Source organism: Gopherus flavomarginatus, chromosome 9 (assembly GCF_025201925.1).
Source record: "Gopherus flavomarginatus isolate rGopFla2 chromosome 9, rGopFla2.mat.asm, whole genome shotgun sequence".
In the NCBI taxonomy this organism is placed as follows: domain Eukaryota; kingdom Metazoa; phylum Chordata; order Testudines; family Testudinidae; genus Gopherus; species Gopherus flavomarginatus.
The window spans coordinates 92,599,979-92,622,574 of NC_066625.1; the positions used below are offsets into that span (position 1 = coordinate 92,599,979).

The 22,596-nt window shown below is 48.9% G+C and overlaps 1 protein-coding gene across 3 annotated transcripts in view; it reads left to right on the forward strand.

Moving 5' to 3' along the window:
* PPIP5K1 (diphosphoinositol pentakisphosphate kinase 1) overlaps window positions 1–22,596 on the forward strand; it is a 232,533-nt gene that overhangs the window by 152,339 nt on the left and 57,598 nt on the right. The window lies entirely within an intron of this gene.

Below are 22,596 nucleotides of genomic sequence, written 5' to 3' on the forward strand. Positions count from 1 at the left end.
GCAGGACCTAGAGAGGCAGAGCCTGCAGGAGCTTTCCTAGCCCTTTGTTATGTGGTCATTGAAAGGGCAGGTAAGCCTTTTACACAGAGAGCTTGTGTCTCAGCCATTTGCGAGGTCAATAGAGTTGGTAAAGAGGAAGTGCCGAAGCCTGGTGATCCTCTCTAAAAATGGGGGGTCCACCTTGAGAGCAGCACAGCCCTTTGCTTTGGAAAGGGTGCCTCCGAGAGCTTCTAGGGGCAGTTCCCTCCTCACTGTAACAACGTGCATTAGGATACTTTCCACATTCACATGCAGTTTTTTCCCAGGACCCCTGCCTCATTCAGTGCACCATTTGTGAGGTGTTTGTGTTAACAGGGGCTTAGTGAAAACTTCTAAATAGTCTCCATAAACCCCCTTTTCCCTGTTTCACAGGTGGGACTGGTGCTGCCATGACCCTGCTTGGCCATGCCTACACTGAGAGCGCTTGACATATACCCCTGCACCTAGTGAACTCCTTTGCTGCCACCCCTGGGGGTGCTGGAGTGGCAGGAGGGCACTTGCACTCTGACTGCCACAGGATTGGATGACATGGGAGTATGCCCTTCCTGCAGTTCAGCAGGGGGAAAACCCTTGCAAAGGTTGCTAATGCAGACAAGGCCAAGCAGGAGTATGGCAGCACAAGCCCTAGAGCCTGCAGGAAACTTGTGGATAAAATCTGACTTCTCTAATAATTCACAAGCAGAACCCCCCCACTCCCCCATCAGCCCTGTTGCAGCCTCTTTCTCTGCTCCCTGGCTAGTGCCCACCCTGGACCATTCAGTTGGAGGAGAAGACACTCAGTTTGGTGGAGCGAGATTGTAACAGGATTTATAACTCACCCCTCTTCCTGTGGCCCCCTTGCTGCCCCAATAAGGCTCAGAGAGACTTCAGGGTTGTGTAACAACACCCATGTCTTTATCTACCTACAGTTATCCCACCACCAGTGTCTGTCTATTTACAAATTTTACAGGATTATTCATCCTCTTTTACAGGCAGAGGCAGCCGTCCATCAGTTAGTTAGTTCTTTCCCCCCTCGGGCTCCCTCACAGCCTTTATAGCCCTTGGCTTGTCAGGCGAGCAGGTGTAGCCAATCCTCAGGCCACCATCAGGCCTTTTTCATCAGCCCCAATCTGCTTCCCTTGACTGGAGCTGACTGGGCAGGGGCTAGTTAGGAACTTTTGCACCAGCACCCTGCTACAGAGATACTGCTGGGACTTTCCCCCTCAACTGAGTAATATCTAGCTACCAACTTGCTAGTATTTAAATCATAGGACTGGAAGGGACCTGGAGAGGCCATCTAGTCCAACTTCCTGCACTCATGGCAGGACTAAGTATTATCTAGACCATCCCTGACAAGTGTTTTCTAACCTGCTCTTAAAAACCTCCAATGAGGGAGATTCCACAACCTCCCTGAGCAATTTATTTCAGTGCTTAACCACCCTGACCAGTTAGGAAGTTTTTCATAATGTTCAATCTGAACTGCCCTTGCTCCAATATAAGCCCATTGCTTCTTGTCCTACCCTCAGAGGTTAAGGAGAACATTTTTTTCCCTCCTCCTTGTAACAATATTTTATGTAGTTGAAAATTGTGTCCCTTCTTAGCTGTCTCTTCTCCTGACTAAACAAACTCCATTGTTTCAAGCTTCCCTTGGAGATCATGTTTTCTAGACCATTAATCATTTTTGTTGCTCTTCTCTGGACTTTCGCCAGTTTGTCCACATCTTTCCTGAAATATGGTGCACAGATCTGGACACACTACTCCAGTCGAGGCCTAATCAGCATGGAGTAGAGCAGAAGAATTACTTCTGTCTTGCTTAGAATACTCCTGCTAATACGTCCAAGAATGATCTTTGCTTTTTATTTTTATTTTTTTTGCAACAGTGTTACACTGTAGACTCATATTTAGCTTGTGATCCACTATGACCCCCAGATCCCTTTCCACAGTGCTCCTTCCTAGGTAGTTCTTTCCCATTGTGTATGTGTGCAATTGATTTTTTTTCCTTCCTAAGTGGAGTACTTTGCATTTGTCCATATTGAATTTCATCCTATTTACTTCAGACCATTTCTCCAATTTGTCTGGATCATTTTGAATTTTAATCCTGTCCTCGAAAGTGCTTACAACTCCTCCCAGCTTGATATTGTCCGCAAACTTTATATGTGTACTCTATGCCATTATCTAAATGATTGATGAAGATATTGAACAGAACTGGCCCCAGAACTGATCCCTGCGGGACCTTTCCAGCTTGACTGTGAACCACTGATAACTACTCTCTTGGAACGGTTTTCCAACCAGTTTTGCACCCACTTCGTGGCTCCATCTAGGTTGTATTTCCCTACTTTGTTTATGAGACGGTCATGCGATCCAGTGTCAAGGCCTTACTAAAATAAAGATATAGCACATCTACTGCTTCCCCCCCACACACACATCCACAAGGTTTGTTACCCTGTCAAAGAAAGCTATTAGGTTGCTTTGACATGATTAGTTCTTGACAAATGCATGCTGACTATTAATTATCACCTTATCTTCTAGGTGTTTGCAAATGTATTGCTTAATTATTTGTTCCGTTATCTTTCTGGGTACTGAAATTAAGCTGGCTGGTCTGTAATCCCCCTGGTTGTCCTTATTCCCTTTTTATAGATTGACACTATATTTGCCATTTTCCAGTTTTCGGGAATCTATCCCGTCTTCCATGACTTCTCAAAGCTAATCACTAATGGCTCAGATATCTCCTCAGTCAGCTCTTGAGTATTCTAGGATGTATTTCATCAGGCCCTGCCAAGTCAAAGACATCTAACTTACCTAAGTAATTTTTAACTTGTTCTTCCATAATTTAGCCTCTGATTCATACCTAATTTTTGCTGGTGTTCACTGTGTTAGACGTCCAATCACTACTAACCTGTTTGGTGAAAACTTTGAAACATTTTGCACTTCTGCCATTTCCACAATTTCTGTTGTTGTTTTTCCCTCCTCATTGGGTAATGGGCCTACCCTGTCCTTGGTCTTCCTCTTGCTTCTAATGTATTTGTAGTATGTTTTCTTGTTACCCATGATGTCTCTACCTAGTTTCATCTGATTTTGTGCTTTGGCCTTTCTAATTTTGTCCCTACATACTTGTGTGATTTGTTTATATTCATCCTTTGTAATCTGACCTAGTTTCCACCATTTGTAGGACTCTCTTTTGAGTTTTAGATCATTGAAGATCTCCTGAATAAGTCAGGGCGATCTCTTGCCATACTTCCTATGTTTTCTTCACAGTGGGATAGTTTGCTTTTGTGCCCTTAATATGTCTCTTTGAAAAACTGCCAGCTCTCTTGAACTGCTTTTCCCTCATCTCCTGAATATTTAGATTGGAATTGCAGCTGGCTTGAATGCTGTGCTCTGGCTCATGGACATCCAGCCCCTCCCCTTGGCAGGGCTTTTCTGGGCCAGTGTGCTCAGTCAGGGGCTCTGCATGGGACTGGCCCACAGCAGCAATGAGCTGCTGGGCTCTGGAAGGAGCATCGCCCTTCCTAGTACTGGAGTGAAGCCCTGCCTGCTTTATACCGCTTCCTTCCTCTGGGTGGAGCCAACACACTAGCCCTTGCTATGAACTAGGATTTTAAAGATCAGACGATGGCATGCTCCCGAACATCCCCCCCTTTTATTAACTCCAGGGGTTGCTGGACTCCTCTGGCCCAGAACTGTCCAGCCAGAAGTGCTGATAGCTCAGCATTTCTCCTCCTAGCCATCTGTTGTCCATCAGCTCCTAGGAGGCGCTCTCGGAGGGAGTGTGGCCATGGCAGGGAAGACAAGCTCAATTGCTTTGCTTGTGAGGCATGTGTTGGATTTTGGAATACACTCGCCCTTCGCAGTGCTGCCCAGACTCACAAGATCCCTAGGCCTCAAATGCTGGGAGAGATTGGCGGTCCTGCCTCCAGCACCTCTCCCTACTTTTTTAGCCAAGGGAGAGGGGGGCTGCCTTTCCCCCCACCTGCTGCACTTTCTAGCTTCTCTTCAAGGTCAATAAGCATCGTCTGCTGGCATCACCATTGTTACTGTGGCAACCAGACCTCTCCAGGCAGCAGGAGATGTTTCTCTATAATTGTTTTCCTTTCTCCTGTTGCTGGGGCAGGGTGAGATCTGTGCATCTCGTCACACTGAGAGGAATAGGAGCCTCAACCAGGACTGAGCAACTGGGCCTGCAGGGCATAAGAAATCAGCTGAGCCTGCTCTAGCTCTTCATCTCCACTCGCTTGTGCTGCTCCAGGAAAATCTCAGCAGCAGTAGCACTGTGACAGGCTATGTGGGGAGTACACGGCAACACAGAGGGGCTAGCTGTGCCCATGCCAGGGTGACAAAGAGGCCAGCTGGGTTTCCAATCTGACAGGGTTCTACTTGTCCAGCTCTTGCTCTGTACCGTGTAGTGGAGGTGGCCAAAGTGCAGTCCACTGCCCAGATGACATCTTTTTATAATAGCCTACCAGTAGGCTGTTCAGCGGGGGGAGGGAGGGAGAGGGTTGGCATGCTGGGAGAGGGAGTCTCCACTCACCGCCCCAGGTAGCTACAACTGTCTTTTGTTCCCGTGAGTTGCAGTCCTCAGGCTTCTCACCAGCCCGTGGGTAGGCAGCAGCCCCACGTAACAGCTGTGGTGCTGGGTCACATAACATAAGGTAGCTCCCCGGGGAGCAGGTTGAATGGAGCAGATGGGTTGGGAAAGTGCTCAAGAGGTGCTAACGCACTGAATCACCAAAGTTAGTGTCTTTACCATCCCAGGAAAGTGGGCTGCTTCCTTGTGAGTCATCGCACACATGCAGCCTGCAGGTTCAAAGTCAGTCTCCCATGCAGCGCTGCTAATAAGCAGTCAAGCTGCCTCGGGCAGAGGCTGTGGCTGGTATGAGGTGCATTGATAGCAAGGCTTTAAAGGCTGGCTCTTGGGCTGCTGCATTGCAAAATGAGCTGGAGGCTGCCCAAACCATCAGTTGCTGATCTCCCAGTAACCTCCTTTCTATCCCAGGAAGTACAGACTGGTGTAGGGCATTCCTAGTTCCAACCCTTCCTGGGGGAAATTAAAAGGTAGAAACCTTGTGAAGGAGACCGGCAGCTGGGGTGGGCCATGGAGCAGCTGGTAAGGGATGGGGACAGAGGCAAAGAGAGTCGTCAAAGATGTGGGATAGAGTGGAGTGTTTATTGACACAAGGGTATAAAATACAGTGGATAGAAGTAATGGGCACATTTTAATCAGTTTGTCGAAGTTTCAGCTTCCAGCCAGTGGATCTCATTTTGCCTTTGCTAGATTGAGGAGCCCTCTGCTAGCTGAACTCTCTTCCCCATGTTGGTACCAGCCAAGAGACTGTGACCAAGTCACCTTTTGGCTTTCTCTTAGCTAAACTAAATAGACTTGAGCTCTCTTAGTCTCTCATTGTAACACACATTTTCCAGAGCTTGGAGAAGACTTGTCGTTTTGCTGAACCTTTGACAATTTGTCAAAATCCTATAAAAATTGGACAAGCTGTGTCCTGAGAAACCACTTCAAACATCAGTGGTGAGAGGGTTTCCTGCCCTAGTGCAGAACAGGATGGTGTTGAGGCTGGAGACCATTAAAAGCTGATGTGTTTCACCTGTGACGCCAGGTGTCTGGAATGCCAGATGCAGAAGGTGGAGCCAAGTGCTCTCTACAGCTTGGGGAAAGAGCACGTGGTAATGGGAAGCCGCAGTGGGGAAGAACTGGGCTTGGTACATCTCGACTGCTTTCTGGTGGATAAAGGCACTAGGAAAGGGGTTTTCCACCTTTCAAAGAAAAGGTGTATTTTTTTCCCTCTCCCAGGAGAGCCTCAGCTCTCAGGGAATCATGGAAATTCAAAGGCAAGTGCTAGAATACATCTTATTATTGTGCAACTGTTTTTGTGAGCATGACAAACTCTGCCGTTAGTGCATTTTTTTCTCCCCTTTGTAGCAGTAGCTGTATCCCCTGCGCTAAGAGGGGCCTTCTAGGGGCAATGGGAGGAGCTGGCCCATTCCCTTCTAGCCTATTTGCTGCCCCCTCAGAAGAAAGGGGCAGGAAAAAAGTGCACAGAGCAAGGGAGCAAAAGGAAGCCCTGGTGGATAATAGCCCTTTAAACAGCTACTGAGAAGCTCTAGAGGGAGCTAACGTGTTCATTAAATCTGCCAAAGCCACATCTCTGGTTCCTCGAGCTCAAACTGGATGTTACCCGGGCTCTCTCCAAAGGCTTTGAGGCTATGGCTGTGATTTGGCAGGGAACCACAAGCAGAGAGACTCAGTCATGGTGCACATGTGCCCTATGTGCGGGAGTTTGGAATGTTTTTACCAGCAGTGTCTATTGGGGCCAGGCCCGTATTCTGCTCACCTTTGCACGCCCACTCTCAAGATGGTAAAGGGCAGAGGGACCCCAGCCACCACTCAGTTCCTTCTTATCACCCTTGGCAGCAAGTCAGAACAACTTCAGTGTCCCTATAGTCACTAGAGAGTGTTTGTTACTGGTCGTGGTTACAGCAGGTATTGCATGTTAGTGTTTCTGGTCTTAGCCTGTTGGTTTAACAAGCAAGCTTCATGGCTGATCCCATGTCCCCAGGTTTAAAGACCTTTCTCTCCCATGGAAAGATAATTTCCCTGTGGGATGAACATCTGAAGGGCCTTTACTGTTTGGGGAGATTCATATCTCCCCTAAGTGTGCAATTTGCAAATCTTTTAGCAAATGCACACAAGGTCAGAGAGTCAGCTTGAGTGACCTGATGTCCCGATTTTATAGGGACAGGCTGATATTTGGGGCTTTTTCTTATATAGGCTCCTATTACGCCCCACCCCCATCCCAATTTTTCACACTTGCTGTCTGGTCACCCTAGAGTCAGTGCTAAATTGTTACCTCATGGAGCAGTCTGAGGGGAGCATCTGATGGTGTGCCAGACAAAAGTTCCTGCCTTTTTTCCTGCAAAATATGCTTCCAGTGCACCATCCGCTAGGCTCTGGAGTGGCAGAGTGTGCTCATTCCTCCTCCAGGAGTGCAAAGACTGTTCCACACACCCTGCTGGCAGTCCATTACCCTTGCCACCTGCAGGAGAGCAGAGCATAGCTCAGTTTGCCTCTCAGCACTATCCCCTTTCCCAGTACAGGGCAAGGGACTGCTAAGAGTCAGCAAGCCAGAGTCTTGGTTAAGCCAGCGCTAGTAAAGACAGCACCATGTCATTGACCTTGGACGGACGCAGCACCATCCAAAGAGCAGCAGCATTGACCTACATAGAGTGCCTCGCCTACAGCACTTTGAGAGTTTCTTTGGTGTTGACTCACCTGGGACCACTCTCCACAGAACACAGATCTCCAGTACTGATGGCACCTAAGGGGGCATTTTCTACACCCTTCCCCCCCTGCCCCCCCCCCCCCCCCCAGGACTGAGTCACTCTGGAGTCTTCTCTTCCCAATGTGTCTGCTTCTGCTATGATTTCAAAATCATCTCTGGTACCCCAGTCTTGGGTACCAGTGATGAAGATCTCACTTCATCCACCTGAGAGTCAGAGGAAATCCATGATTCCCACTCAAGTCTCAGGGCTCTAGGCACTGCTTCTCGATTGGTGGGTTTTTCCTCATTTGCAGCCACTTCTAGCAGGAATCCTTCTAAACCAGCACCCTTCCTACCCAACCGATCTAGGGATGGGGAAGAGCATAGATGAAATTCTTCCCTTCTGCAGAGATGATGTACCTGAAACTCCACATGCTTCATAGATGCCTCCTCTTTGGCCCAATATGCCAGACTCCTATGGCTTTCAAACTTGGCCATGTGGACACCACAAACTCCATTCCAGAGTCAGTCTCCATTTCTTCCTTCAGGAGCCAGAAATAAATCTTCAGTGCCTAAACCTCAAATGCCCTCTCACTCTTCCTGGGCAGGAGATCACCCCAGAAGAGCAGCAACTGCTGAGTGAAGGAAGGACATGGAGCGTCAAGAGGACCCCATCAGCACCTCCATGCTTTCCATCAACCCCCTCAGATGAAGTAGTGATTTCATCCGTCCCTGCTACTGCTGAGGATTTCAAGAATTGTTTAAAAGATGGTAGAAATCCTTAAAATTCTTCTTGAGATGGTTCAAGAGAAGGCTTATACATTTTTTGAGGTTCTGTAACTGGCTCCTCAGAGCTGTGAAACTTTGCCACTGAAGAAGGGAATCTTCAGCCTTGTTAAGGATTTATGGTCTCCCCCAGCCACACTCTCTGCTTCGTTGAAATGCATGGATTGGAGATACCAAGTTCCATCTGAGGATTTGGAGTATTCTGATACTCACCTTGTTAGTAATCACTGCAGCCAATGAGCAATCTAAGCAGTTTACAAAGTCTGCCCTAAAGGGCAAAGAACCAACCTCTAAAAAAGATTAGATTTTCTTTTTTCTTTTTTTTTTTTCCTTTTAGTAAAAAAAAATATACTTCTCGAGTAGCCTGCAAGCCAGGATAGCAAATCATCAGGCTATGTTAGCCAAGTGTCACTATATGCAGTGGGACAAGGAAGTGGAGATTGTGGATAAATTCCCAGGAGAACACACAGAGGGGTTAAGTCCATTTGCTCAGCAGGACAATCAGTTGCCAACACATCCCTGCAGGCAGCTTTAGAAGCAGGGGACACAAGGGTAGATCTATAGCAACTGGTGGCAAGGAGGAGGCCTCCTCCTTATCTGGTTTACCTAAAGAGGTTCAGATGCCCATTGAAGATTTACCCTTTGATGGACAAAACCTAGTTAATTCAAAAACTGATCAGGCTTTGTACTCATTAAAACACTCCAGATCCCCGCTTAGATCACACTGTATCCAGAAAATAAGGAACATACAATTGTGGCCGCCTGTGAAAGTTTGGTTTAAGTTACTTGCTAGCATCACACAAGAACTCTGTGGCAGAGGCTGGGATCAAATTCAGTTCTCCAGCTTGGCAGGGCTGGAGTAGAGAGGTTGATCTGAGAGTATTCAGCATAGAGAGGGTTAAATGTCTGCTTGTGGATGAGCTTGGCCCGAGATAAATCATAGAGGGGGAAGAGAAAAGGAGCAAGGACGGAGCCCGGTGGGACTCCCACAGAGCACTGATGAGAGCGTGAGTAGGACCCTCTGAAGGGCAGGCTGAAGGAGCAAGCAGAGAACTGGGAGAGGCCAACATTTCCAGAAGACATGTGCTTTGAATCCAGGGACTAATCTCCCTCAGGCACTGGGAGAGCTAGGAGATAGTGCACTCTGCCTTGGATATAAAGCTGGATCTTGTGGCTGTTTGAGTCATGCTCTCCCCAGCAGGTCTGTGCATATGTTGACTAGAATGGGGGAGATGATGGAGCCACATACTCCTGTGTGCTACCATACATAACCTTAATCCACTTCACAGACTCTTCAACTCTCCCTCTTTGGAGGAGCCTCTTACCCTTCATATACACACCAAAGGCTGCCTCAATTCCAGCTTCCACCTATAACAGGGAAGCCCTCATATTTTCATATCTTGCTCTCTGCATTGTCTCTGTCTCATTCCACACCCAGCCCTCCTGCTGGCTCTGTGCAGCACTGTCACTGAGTGAAATACCACTACACTTCTGCTTCCCCCTGCAGCTTCTCCAACCACAACATTCCAGGTGAACCTTGTACAATATGAGTTCCTCATGGTCTGCAAGGCTGAGACCTAGCTCATGGCACACAGGAGAGCTGCTGAGGTCAGTGTATTATGGCTCATTGCCAATAATTCAGCAGCGTACACATGCCTTCAGCGTGCTGTTCATAGGCTGCAATCTGCTAGGAGTGTGCGTGAGGTGGCAGGTTTGGGGGGCAGAGTTAAGGTCACTTGAGGTACTTAACTCTGCATTTCCCCATTGCACTTCTCCAGTGCCTCCTTTCCAGGAGAATAGCTCAAAGCACCTTACAACCATGCAGTAATGTTGCTTCAGAAAACCTTTGTGAGACAGGGCCCTGTTATTGCCATTTGATGGGTGGGAAGTGGAGGCCCAGAGACATGAAGTAACTTTACCACGGTGACAGAGGGACGCACAGCCAGAAGTGGATGTTGACCTCCTGAGCTGCAGTGATGCAAGCCCATTCTCATACATTGGTGGCTTTATCTCAGTTTAGCCACACCTGGCCTTTTTAAAAAATCCCAACATTCTTATCTACTTTTGACGTCATTGTTATGGTTTTGCAACTGCCACAGAGCTCTGCTCCACACACAGCTGTCCTGGTTTAAGTACAGGCAAGATTTTACGAAGACTTAATTCAGTCTGTGGGTGGACCCTCTTAAACCAACTTTATCCTGTATTTTAGTCATTAACTTGCTCCTGTACCTTACATTCTACATACAGAGCAAGCTAAACCACTGTAACCCGTTTTAAAATGAGATAATGTGTCCACACAGGGGTTTGCACTAGTTTAACTAAATCAGGGTAATTAAACTGGTGCAAGTTTGTGTCTAGACAAGCCCTGTGTTTTTTGTCTGGAATTAGAATAGCAACTGCTTGTGATGCGATACATTACCCTCTAACTCAGCCGCGGCTGCAGTCCCTGCATTTCCTTTTCCATTGCTTTGAAGCCAGCGTGGGATGTCAGAACATCTGCCCATAACAAGATTGCCTGTGGTGCTGTTACGCATACTCCAACCACAGAGGCCGCTGAAAGCAATTTTCAATTGGATATTTGATTGAATTAGGAAGTAAGAGGGAGACATGGGGGGGAGCTCCCCCAATATGTGTTTTGAACAACTTCTGACATGCTGGTAACCCTGACAGTTAACATGCAAATGAGGGGCCTACTGCAGCATTTTATCCGGGGCAGCACAAGCATTGAGGAAGAACCGCTCACTTTGAGAATGCAGTGCAAGGAAAGCAATTTCAGGACCAGGGAAGCCAAGCACCTGTCCGCAAGTGCGTCTGAGAGCAGGGCTGGCTTTACACCTTACATGCTCCTAGGCACAGCATCTTCAGTGCCACCCCGCCTACAGGTGACCTTCATGTTTGCTGTAAAAAAATGCAGACGCTGGCACCCCTCGGCATGTGCCTAACTGGAAATCCAGCCCTATGTGAGGGTATGTCTGCACTACAGGAGTATTCTGATTTTACATAAACTGGTTTAGTAAAACGGATTGTATAAAGTCGAGTGCACGCGGCCACACAAAGCACAATAATTCAGCGCTGTGTGTCAGTTTCACACATACAGAATGGGAAGAGACTGTCTAGGAAGGAGTATGGCAGAAAGAGATCTAGGGGTCATAGTGGACCACAAGCTTAATATGAGTCAACAGTGTGATACTGTTGCAAAAAAAGCAAACGTGATTCTGGGATGCATTAAGAGGTGTGTTGTAAACAAGACACGAGAAGTCATTCTTCCGCTTTACTCTGCGCTGGTTAGGCCTCAACTGGAGTATTGTGTCCAGTTCTGGGCACCGCATTTCAAGAAAGATGTGGAGAAATTGGAGAGGGTCCAGAGAAGAGCAACAAGAATGATTAAAGGTCTTGAGAACATGACCTATGAAGGAAGGCTGAAGGAATTGGGTTTGTTCAGTTTGGAAAAGAGAAGACTGAGAGGGGACATGGTAGCAGTTTTCAGGTATCTAAAAGGGTGTCATCAGGAGGAGGGAGAAAACTTGTTCACCTTAGCCTCCAATGATAGAACAAGAAACAATGGGCTTAAACTGCAGCAAGGGAGATTTAGGTTGGACATTAGGAAAAAGTTCCTAACTGTCAGGGTAGTTAAACACTGGAATAGATTGCCTAGGGAAGTTGTGGAATCTCCATCTCTGGAGATATTTAAGAGTAGGTTAGATAAATGTCTATTAGGCATGGTCTAGACAGTATTTTGTCCTGCCATGAGGGCAGGGGACTGGACTCGATGACCTTGAGGTCCCTTCCAGTCCTAGAATCTATGAGTCTATGAGTCCATGTACCGAGGCTAGCGTCGATTTCTGGAGCGCTGCACTGTGGGTAGCTATCCCGTAGCTATCCCATAGTTCCCACAGACTCCCCCACCCACTGGAATTCTGGGTTGTGATCCCAATGCATGATGGTGCAAAAACAGTGTCGCAGGTGATTCTGGGTAAATGTCGTCACTCAATCCTTCCTCTGTGAAAGCAACGACAGACAATCATTTCGCGCCCTTTTTCCCTGGATTGCCCTGGCAGATGCCATAGCATGGCAACCATGGAGCCCCTTTTGTCACTGTCACCGTATGTGTACTGGATGCTGCTGACAGACGCGGTACTGCAATGCTATACAGCCTTTGCCTTTGCACAGTAGAAGAGACGGTTACCATCCCTATTGTACCGTCTGCCATGCCTCTGTAAATTGGCGATGAGATGACGGTTATCAGTCGTTCTGTACCAGCTGCTGCTGTCATGGGTGCTCCTGGCTAGCCTCACTGAGGTCGGCTGTGGGCGCAAAGACAAAAATGGGAATGACTCCCCCGGTCATTCCCTCCTTTATGTTTTGTCTAAAAATAGAGTCAGTCCTGCCTAGAATATGGGGCAAGTATACTAGAGAGTCAGTGCATCAGAGAACCAGAGAGCACAGCCGCTCCGTGTCAGAGCCCGCAGAAATGATGAGCTGCATATGATTCTAGGGGGTGCCCCTGCAACAACCTCACCCGTTGCTTCCCTTCTCCCTCAACCCTCCTGGGCTACTGTGGCAGTGTCCCCCCATTTGTGTGATGAAGTAGTAAAGAATGCAGGAATAAGAAACACTGACTTTTTAGTGAGATAAAATGAGGGGGAGGCAGCCCAGTCCAGGCAGGATATTAAACGGTGAGGGGGAGAGGAGCCCAGCATCCCGCTGCTATGATAGTCCAGGCCATACAGAATCTTTTCTTTAGACATGAAAGGGGAGGGCTGATGGAGCTCAGCCCCCAGTTGCTATGATGAGGACGGTTACCAGCTGTTCTGTACCATCTGCCGGGAATAATCGGGAATCATTCCTATTTTTACCCAGGCGCCCCCGGCCGACCTCACCTGAGGACAGCCAGAAGCACTCACTGGATGATGACGAGGATGGCTATCACTCCTTTTGTATTGTACCATCTGCCACCAGGGAGGGAGGGAAGAGGATGCTGCTGTTCAGTGCCGCAGCACCGCATCTACCAGCAGCATGCAGTAGAGATAGGGTGACACTGAAAAATCAAGCAACGATTTTTTTCCCTTTTCTTTCACGGGTGGGAGGAGGGGGTGAATTGACGACATATACTCTGAACCACCCCGGACAATGTATTTGACCCTACAGGCATTGGGAGCTCAGCCAAGAATGCAAATACTTTTCGGAGACTGCGGGGACTGTGGGATAGCTGGAGTCCTCAGTCCCCTCTCCTTCCCTCCATGAGCATCCATTTGATTCTTTGGCTTTCCATTACGCTTGTCACACAGCACTGTGCTGTGGACTCTGTATCATAGCCTGGAGATTTTTTTTCGAATGCTTTGACATTTCATCTTCTGTAACGGAGCTCAGCTAGAACAGATTTGTCTCCCCATACAGCGATCAGATCCAGTATCTCCCGTATGGTCCATGCTGGAGCTCTTTTTGGATTTGGGACTGCATGGCCACCCGTGCTGTTCAGAGCTCCATGCTGGGCAAACAGGAAATGCAATTCAAAAGTTTGCGGGGCTTTTCCTGTCTACCTGGCCAGCGCATCCAAGTTCAGATCGCTTTCCAGAGCAGTCACAATGGTGCACTGTGGGATACCGCCTAGAGGCCAATACCGTCGATTTGCGGCCACACTAACCCTAATCTGACATGGCAATATCAATTTCAACGCTGCTACTCTCATCGGGGAGGAGTACAGAAACCGGTTTAAAGAGCCCTTTATAGCGATATTAAGGGCCTCGTTGTGTGGACGGATGCAGGGTTAAATCAGTTTAACACTGCTAAATTTGGTTTAAACGCATAGTGTAGACCAGGCCTTAGAGAGTTGTTTGCCCTTTCCACGTGGGTGATTGTGTTTCCTAGAGCAGAGATGCTGTCTCCTAGTGAATATGGCAGCTGGCTGGGTCACAGCCCCTCTGCCAGTCTGTCAGTGTCACTGTGCTACAGTACCATAAGGAAGCAGAGCCTCCATGCAGAGGCGGTGGGTTCATTAGCATGACAAGCACACAGTGCCTGCCTGAGAGCAGTCATTGTTCACTAGGGGCTCAGGGTGCTGCTGCCTACAGCCAGCTGTCCCATGACAGAGCACGCTGTATGGGGGAGACAGAACAGTGCCAGCTTTCAGCAGAGCCTTTGTTTAAGTCAAAAGGAAAAACAACCTAGCAGAGGCGCCGGCATGTCCTAGGAGACACAGGCAGACTCTGGTGAATTCATTACATCAGTCAGGCCTCACTGAGGCCCCAGTGGAAATGGAGGGACTGTTGAGCCAGGGATGGTCCCCAGCCACTGTCAGGCCTGCAGTCTGCTGTTTGCAGGCCTGCCTTGGACAGTGACTGCCTGGGCATACAGTTCATACAGCAGAGGTCGAATGTGCAGGAGAACACCAACATCTGACCATCTGCGCTGTGCTCCAAATGGGGCGGTGGGAGCTGAGCCCAACCCCTGCCAGGAATCAGCACTTCTGACCATTAGGCAGACTCTTCTGTGACCCTTTCTCCCAGATCGCCCCTTTCAGAAGCTGCTGCCTCAAGCAAAATATCCAGCCGACTGGTGAGGGTAGTCAGGGCCTCTTCCTATCAATCAGCTTTGGGACCCATAGGACCCACCGTGGCTGTCTGCACCGAGGCAGAATTAGAACCAGACTGCAACTGAGTTTGTCACTGATGCAGAGGACCTACGTCTGTTTGTTTGCTCGTGCTTATTGTTTTTCACAGATATAAAAGCAAGTGGATCCAAGGAGATCTGTAATTCCTAGAGAACCTGAATACTCTGCTCATCTGCAGTGATCCTCTCTTCGGGTGAATGAAATAGCTGCTGCAGCTAGATTCAGACCAGAAGAGCATCGCAGCACCCTGTAACTGGATCCTTCTATGATGGATCAGAGAACTCCTCCGTGGGGAAAAACCCAGGGCCACCCTCTGGCATCACATTTTTGGTCATACAGATGTCAGGGAAAGAAATCCTGCACCTTGACTTTTTTCCCCCATTTGCCATTGCAGAGGAAGCCAAAGGATCTAGAGAATGCTTTAAAGCAGAGGTCGGCAACCTATGGCATGCGTGCCAAACACGGCAGGCAAGCCAATTTTGAGTGGCACGCTGCTGCCTGCCGCGGTCCCGGCCCCCAGCCCCACTCAGCCTCTCCCCCCCCCGCACATCGCTTTCTCCTGCGGGGGCAGGAGGCAGAAGCTTGGTCCTGCGGCAGCCAAGCTTCCCCCCTCCCCCGCTTCTTCCCCCAGCGTAGTGCTCTCCTGCCCCTCCCCCTCTCCTTCCCTGCCCCGATGGCCCTAGCGGGGGGGAGGGGAAAGAGACGCAGCGTGCTTGCTGCTCCGTAGAAGAGGCAGGGACGGGGCCTTGGGAAGGGGTAGAACGGCATATCCCTTCTAGACCCCTGCCATGAGCCGCTCAGGGCAGGGGGCTGGGAGCACTCCCACGAGCTGAGCATCCCAGCCCTCTGCCCTGAACCCCCCGCCACAGCCTTCTGCTCTGCATCCCCACACCTCCCAGCCCTCTGCTCTGACCCCTGAACCCCCCCCACACACCCAGCCTTCTGCCCTGAACCCTCCGACACTCCTAGCCCTCTGCCCTGACTCCCCCATGCACCCAGCCTTCTGCCCTACACCCCCACAGCCCTCTGCCCTGACCTCTGAACCCCCCCACACTCCCTCAACTTTGAACCCCACACACACCCAGCCTTCTGCCTTGCACCCCCACAGCCCCCATCCCTCTGCCCTGACCCTTGAACACCCCCCCACACCCAGCCTTCTGCCCTGCAGCCCCCCACACCCTTCAGTCCTCTGCCCTGACCCCTGAAAACCCCCCACACACCTAGCCTTCGGCCCTGCACCCCCTACACACCCAGCCTTTGGGCCTGAACCTCACTCCCACCCCTCTGTCCTGACCCTTGAACACCCCCCCTCCAGTCTGGGGTCCTGGCTGCTAGCCCCTTGCAAGCTGCCATCCCGGCTGCAGGCCCCACTCAGCCCGTTGCTGGCCTAGGTGAACAGAACACTAGGCTGGCAGCAAGCCGAGCAGGCTGGCAGCGTAAGATCAGCATTTTAATTTAATTTTAAATGAAGCTTCTTAAACATTTTGAAAACCTTGTTTACTTTACATACAACAATAGTTTAGTTGTATTATATAGACTTATAGAAAGAGAGCTTCTAAAAACGTTAAAATGTATGACTGGCACGCAAAACCTTAAATTAGAGTGACTAAATGACGACTCGGCACAGCACTTCTGAAAGGTTGCCGACCCCTGCTTTAAAGAATGCCAGCTTGCCAACTCTTCTAGCCCTGAACCCACTAGAGGGGAGAAATGGGTTTGGCAGGCACAGGGGAAAGTGATGGGTAGTTGGGGGGTAAGGCTTTTATTGCTGGGAATTTAGGATGGTTGAAGAGTGGGGTATTTGTAAAGCCCCCAATGGTAACTGATGGGGCCTGTTGCTGCAGGGTAGCTGTTAAAAAGGGGAGTAACAATTATTTAGTATGACAGACATGCAGAACCAGAGGCCAGACTGACAAAAGGCAAACAGGACTCCTGGGAAAGGACAGTGCTAGCTGCAATTCAGTATGAGTCTATAGGCCCTGCCCTCACCTAGCAAAGCCACAACTGTATTTTGAACTAACAGACTCCATGAGAGAGGTGAAAATGTCATTGTTCAGAGCAGCCACGTCAGAGCCAGCAGGTAGCCAAAGTCACCAAGGCCAGAGCCTCAAAGATTAATTAGGCCTCTATTGTCCATTGACTTCAGTGTGGGTTAGACATGCAAAGACCTTTTGAGGATCTGGGCCCAAGTTCATGTAGTTCTTGGTTGAGGCACAACATATTTGGCCCGGAGCCAGTCATATTAATGGACAGGTGCTAAGACAGCCAGTCAGCTACAGATGGGACCTCAAAATATTTCAGGTGCCAGTTCTCTGCTACATACATTTTTAAATTAAAAGTGGAATTAAATTAGCCAGAAAGGTGTTATGGGGAAGGGTAGCTAGTGACTGTGAATGGAGGACTGGTTATGTTAATTCCTTTATTAAGCCTGTGCATATGCACAGCATCAGTTAGCTGTTTCCAGAAGCCTGAGCAGACTCAGAGCAGGGTTCTCATCCAGGTAACTTAAATGCTGGGGCTTTCCTCTGGCCAGACATGACTCCCAAGTTCTCACTGACAGTAACTGGGACTGTCTTCGGGGGGGGGGGGGGTGTGCTCCTCCTTTGCCCTCCACAAGCTGCTATTTCTTGATCACCCCCATAGTTCTTCGAGCATTGGTCCCTCTATGTATTCCACATGTGGGCACGCATGAAGTTTGGACATTTTTTCCCTGATTAGGCCACCCTGTGATGCAAATCACCCTAGGGAATCAAGAAGAAACCTGAGGAGGAGGTCAAGGCTCAGGAGGAAGAGGACTATTGCAACAGAATCCACAAAAGATCTCTCTTAACCCCTTCCAGCCATCTACCCATAAGGATCTATTCTCCTCATCGCATGACTTCTGCTGCAGTACCCTGTCCTGATGACCTAAGTTCTGTCAGGAGCTGCTGGGAAGGACAGCGGACACTCTGGACATGGAACTACCTGTAGTGCAGGAGAAGCAGATACATTATTTGACATTCTTCATTCTGACCCTAGGCAGGTTGGCTATGCCAAGAATGGAAGACTCCCAAGGCAGATTGCAGTGTCTCTAGCTCCAGTAAGCAAATGAGCAAAGCTGAAATACCAAGACCCTCAAAAATGATTTGAGTACTTCCTTGCTTCCTATTGCTATCTGTAGTACAGTGGAAATCCAAATAGACAGAATAAAAGACTTGACCGCTTAGGCAGAAAGACCTACTCCTCTGCCTCTCTACAACAATCAATTCCTATTCACTAAATATGGACTTGGATCCACTCTCTTCCACCATCAGTTATGTCCCTTCAGGTATCAGGGCCTACTCAACTAGAGCCCAGGAAATGTCTTCATCGTGGTTAAGAAACATTCCTGCATCAGACAGCTGCAGAGCAGCTGCACCCATACCGCTACCAAAAATTACACTCTAGATTTGGCAACTAGGTCAGGTGACAAGTTCTGTGATCTCCGTTTAGTAGAAGAAAGGTCTGAATGGCTAATTTGGGAATTATGCGGGTGGGGTGAGCGCCACACAAAGACTTGAAGACGAAAGGTTATCTTGCAGTAACTATAGTTCTTCTAGATGTTCTGTCCGTGTGGATCCCACAACTCACTAGCCATCCCTGTTCCTTTGAAGGCCATTGTTGCTGAGATTCTGAACCAGCAAGGGAATCAGGCACAATGACATGCAGGGCACAAGTGTGGGCTCACAATGGACACTGATGTGCATGCATGAAGCTCACCAGGCATGGGGTCCACATAGTCAAAACGTCCTAACTACAGTTACTGTAAAGTAAATAATTTACTTCCTGGGCATAGGCAGCCCAGAGCTGGGAGAAGACAGTCCTGGCTTCCTGTGCTCTGATTACAAATTGGGCCTGGAAAGCTCTACCTGAAGGGCTAAAATACAGTTAAAAAGCTTTGCTTAAAAAACGCTCCCTGCGACTTAGTGGCGAGCAAGCAAAGGGCTCCAGGGGAGATGGGAGGCTGCCATAGTACATGGCCTTCCCTTTGGCCTCACACAACTGCTATAAGCAATTTGCTACCTGAAGTAGCTCCTGAATGGACCCACCTGCAGTTGCTTTCACACCCTGATTCTTGAACCAAGTCGCTTCCTCATTCTCTGCTAGTTTTTGTGCTTCCCATAGTATTCAGAAATGCCCAGGGCCGCCCGGGGGGGGCAAGTGGGGCAATTTGTCCCAGGCCCTGGGCTCCGCAGGGCCCCCAAGAGAACGGCCGAGGCTCCCGCCCTAGCCCGACCCTGCCTCTGCCCCTCACCCAGAGCCTCAGCGGATCCAGCAGTGTCCCTGAACAGCAGTGCACTGTGGCTCCGGCGGGGCTCCTGAGCTCCCAGCCCTGCCCCTTACCATGTGGTTCTGAGCGGGGCAGAGCTCAGGAGCCCTGCCGGAGCCATGCCACACCGCTATTCAGGGACGCTGCTGGATACGAAGCGCTAAGGCTCCGGGTGAGCGGGGTGCCAGGGGTAAGGGGCCAGAGCCAGGGGGGTTGGCTAAGGGGCAGGAAGTCCTGGGGACAGTCAGGACACAGGGAGGGGGCAGAGGTGGGGGGGCAGTCAGGGGACAGGGAATGGGGGGGTTGGATTGTGGGCATTCCGGGGGTTTGTCAGGACTCAGTGGGGGGTGGTGGATAGGGGTCGGGGCAGTCGGGACAGGGAGCAGGGGTGTGGTCCCAGGGTGGTGATGGTGGTGGGTCTCTGGGGGATGGTGAGGGGGCAAGGAACACGATAGGTTGGGGATTCTGAGTGGGGTGGGCAGTTGGGGGGCAGGAAGTAGGGGGGGTCAGACGGGGGCAGGGCCAGGCTGTTTGGGAGGCACAGCCTTCCCTACGCTAAAGCTCATTCAGCAGTTTGAGGCTTGCAGAAGAGCCAAGCTGTTAGCTTTTCCATTAGGGCTACCATCTGTTTTACTTCTCAAATGCCAAATTATAGTCTATATTTAATTTCAGTGCTATAGGGATATTCATGTCAGGGGAGGGTAGCTTCATTTAAAATTAGCCACTGGGGGAGGGATCACATGAGAAGAGCAATATCCTGCACCACCTACCTCCTTCCCGACCCTACCAAGGGAGACACTTCCTCCTCCCCCCCTCCCCCCCCCAGCATTCCCTGAGGCTTCAGAGGATTTAATTCAGTGGTTCTCAGACTTTTTTGGCCTAGTGACCCCATTCACATAGCAAACCTCTGAGTGCAACCCCCCCCGTCCATACATTGAAAACACCTTTTTGTATATTTAACACTATTATAAATGCTGAAGGCAAAGTGGGGTTTGAGGTGGAGGCTGACAGCTCAGCTCACGACCCCCAGAAATAACCTTGTGACCCCCTGAGGGGGTCCCGGCCCCCAGTTTGAGAACCCCTGGGTTAATTTAATGTTAGCCCCGTGTCCATTCACATGCATGTGCTGTTTTGAGCATTTCAGTTTTCACAACATAGGCTCATCCCAGATTCTGGAACAAGCTCAAATGCTCAGTTTGTGGAGTATGTACATAAGCTATACTAAAGACAAACCCACAGTAACCGTCTCCAGTTTGTGAGGGACCCCATGGAGCCAGTCTCTAGGAAACAGATAAATGCATGGAGGTTACGGCCATTAATGGCTATTAGCCAGGATGAGTAACGAATGGTGTCCCTAGCCTCTGTTTGTCAGAGGGTGGAGATGGATGGCAGGGGAGAGATCACTTGATCATTACCTGTAGGTTTACTCCCTCTGGGGCACCTGGCATTGGCCATTGTCGGTGGACAGGATACTGGGCTGGATGGACCTTTGGTTTGACCCAGTCTGGCCGATCTTACGTTCTAACCTAAATGAACCCAAAGTTATGGAGACAGATATGAGTCAAGGAAGCCAGCAGAGTATGAGAAACCTGGAAAAATCTCTGACTGGATGGGCGCAGGCATTTGGTCACAAGCTGAGGTGGGTCAAAAGTTTTGGATTTTTTTAAGCAGAATTTTTTAGTGTTTCTTTAAACAATCAAACACAGCAAGCAGCAAACATTTGGCCACACACGTCTGAAACCCCAAACATATTCAGGTTTTGGCAGACTAATTTCAGCTTTTTAATTAAAAAAAAAAAACCACAACAAATTTTGAAGGAAAGCAGACATTGTCCATGATTTTTTCTGCTTTTTAAAAACCCCTAGTTTTTGATCCAAAAAAAAGTTTTGACGGAAAATATTTGTCCAGCCCTTTTAATGAGCTTTAGTGCCTTTTAGCACTAGGTGATGCTGAGAACCAGCGATACCTTGTAAAGAAGTTTTCTCAAAGCTGGATTTGTGCTGAGATGCGGAAGGTTTATTTTTCCCAGGGCTGCCCCTGGCAGGGAGCAAGTGGGGCAATTTGCTTGGGCCCTGCAGGGGCCCCCACGAGAATATAGTATTGCAATTTTTTTTATGGAAGGGGCCCCCAAAATTGCTTTGCCCCAGGCCCCCTGAATCCTCTGGGTGGCCCTGGAAATGCCACCAGTTATCCAAGGAATTTGCGTGATAAACTTCAACTCTGACATTGGAGAGAGAACATGTGTGTCTGGGTCTCCTGAGACACGTTTGAACACACTCTCTCCACTAGGAACACTGGGCAAGGTTGGGCTCATTCAGCACTAGAATCTGTAGTTTTGTGTTGATGTGAGCAGGGAAGCGCCACAAACAGTGCAGTACCTGGGGGGAGAGGCTGGACACTAAGGTGGAGTGTCTGTCATCTGTGTTTGTGTGTGTGTGTGGGGGGGGGGGGGGTGTCACTCGGCTTGTTACTGGAGGAAGGGGGGGGGAAGGTTTCAGCAGCTGGTACCATGAAGAATGTTTCCCAGACGGGGAGGGCTGGGTCTTCAAAACTCATTTTTCATAGTGGGAAAGAGTTATAGATTCCAAAGCCAGCAGGGAGCATTGTGATGTCTGAGTTCCTATCTAACACAGGCCAATAGATATCCCTAAAATCATCCCCAGCGCAGAGCTTTTAGAAAAACATCCAGGCTTGCTTTAAAAAGGCCAATGATGAAGAATCCACCACAGCCTGGTAAACTGTTCCAACAGTTAATTACCCTCCCTGTTAAAACATACATTTTTATTTCCAGTCTGAATTTGTCTAGCTTCAATTTCCAGCCATTGGCTCTTGTTATACCTTTCTCTGCTAGATGGATGAGTCCATTATCAAATCTTTGGTCCCCAGATCGATATGTATAGATTGTAATCAAGTCACCCCCTTAGCCGTCTCCTCTTTGTTAAACTGAATGGATTGAGCTCCTTGGGTCCATGTCTATAGGGCACTTTTCTGATGCTTTAATCATTCTCATGGCTCTTCTCTGAACTCTAATTTATCAACATCCTTCCTGTCCTCTGGATACCAGAACTGAACACAGGATTCCTGCAACAGCCACACCAGTGCCAAATACAGAGGTAAAATACCCACCCTGCCCCTATTCATGATTCCCCTAGTTATGCATCCAGGGATCATATTAGCCCTCTTAGCCAGTGTCGCTCTGGGAATTCATGTTGCGCTTCTTGGCAACCATGACCCCATAGTCTTTTGTAGAATTACTGCTTCCAAGGATAGAGTCTCTCTGAGTATGGCCTACATTCTTTGTTTCATAGGAATGCTAGCTGTATTAAAACACATATTGTTTGCTTCTACCTAGCTTACCAAGTGAGCCAGCTCACTCTGTATCAGTGATCTGTCTTTGTCATTATTTACTCCAATTTTTGTGTCATCTGCAAACTTTGTCAGGGATGATTTCATGTTTTCTTCCTGATCAAAATGTTAAATAGCATAGGGCCAAAAACCAATCCCTGCAGGACACCACTGAAAACACACCAGCTCCATAATGTCCTATTTACAATTACACTGTGAGACCTATAATTTAACTAGTTTTAAATCCATTTAATGTGTGCTGCGTTAATTTTCTGTAG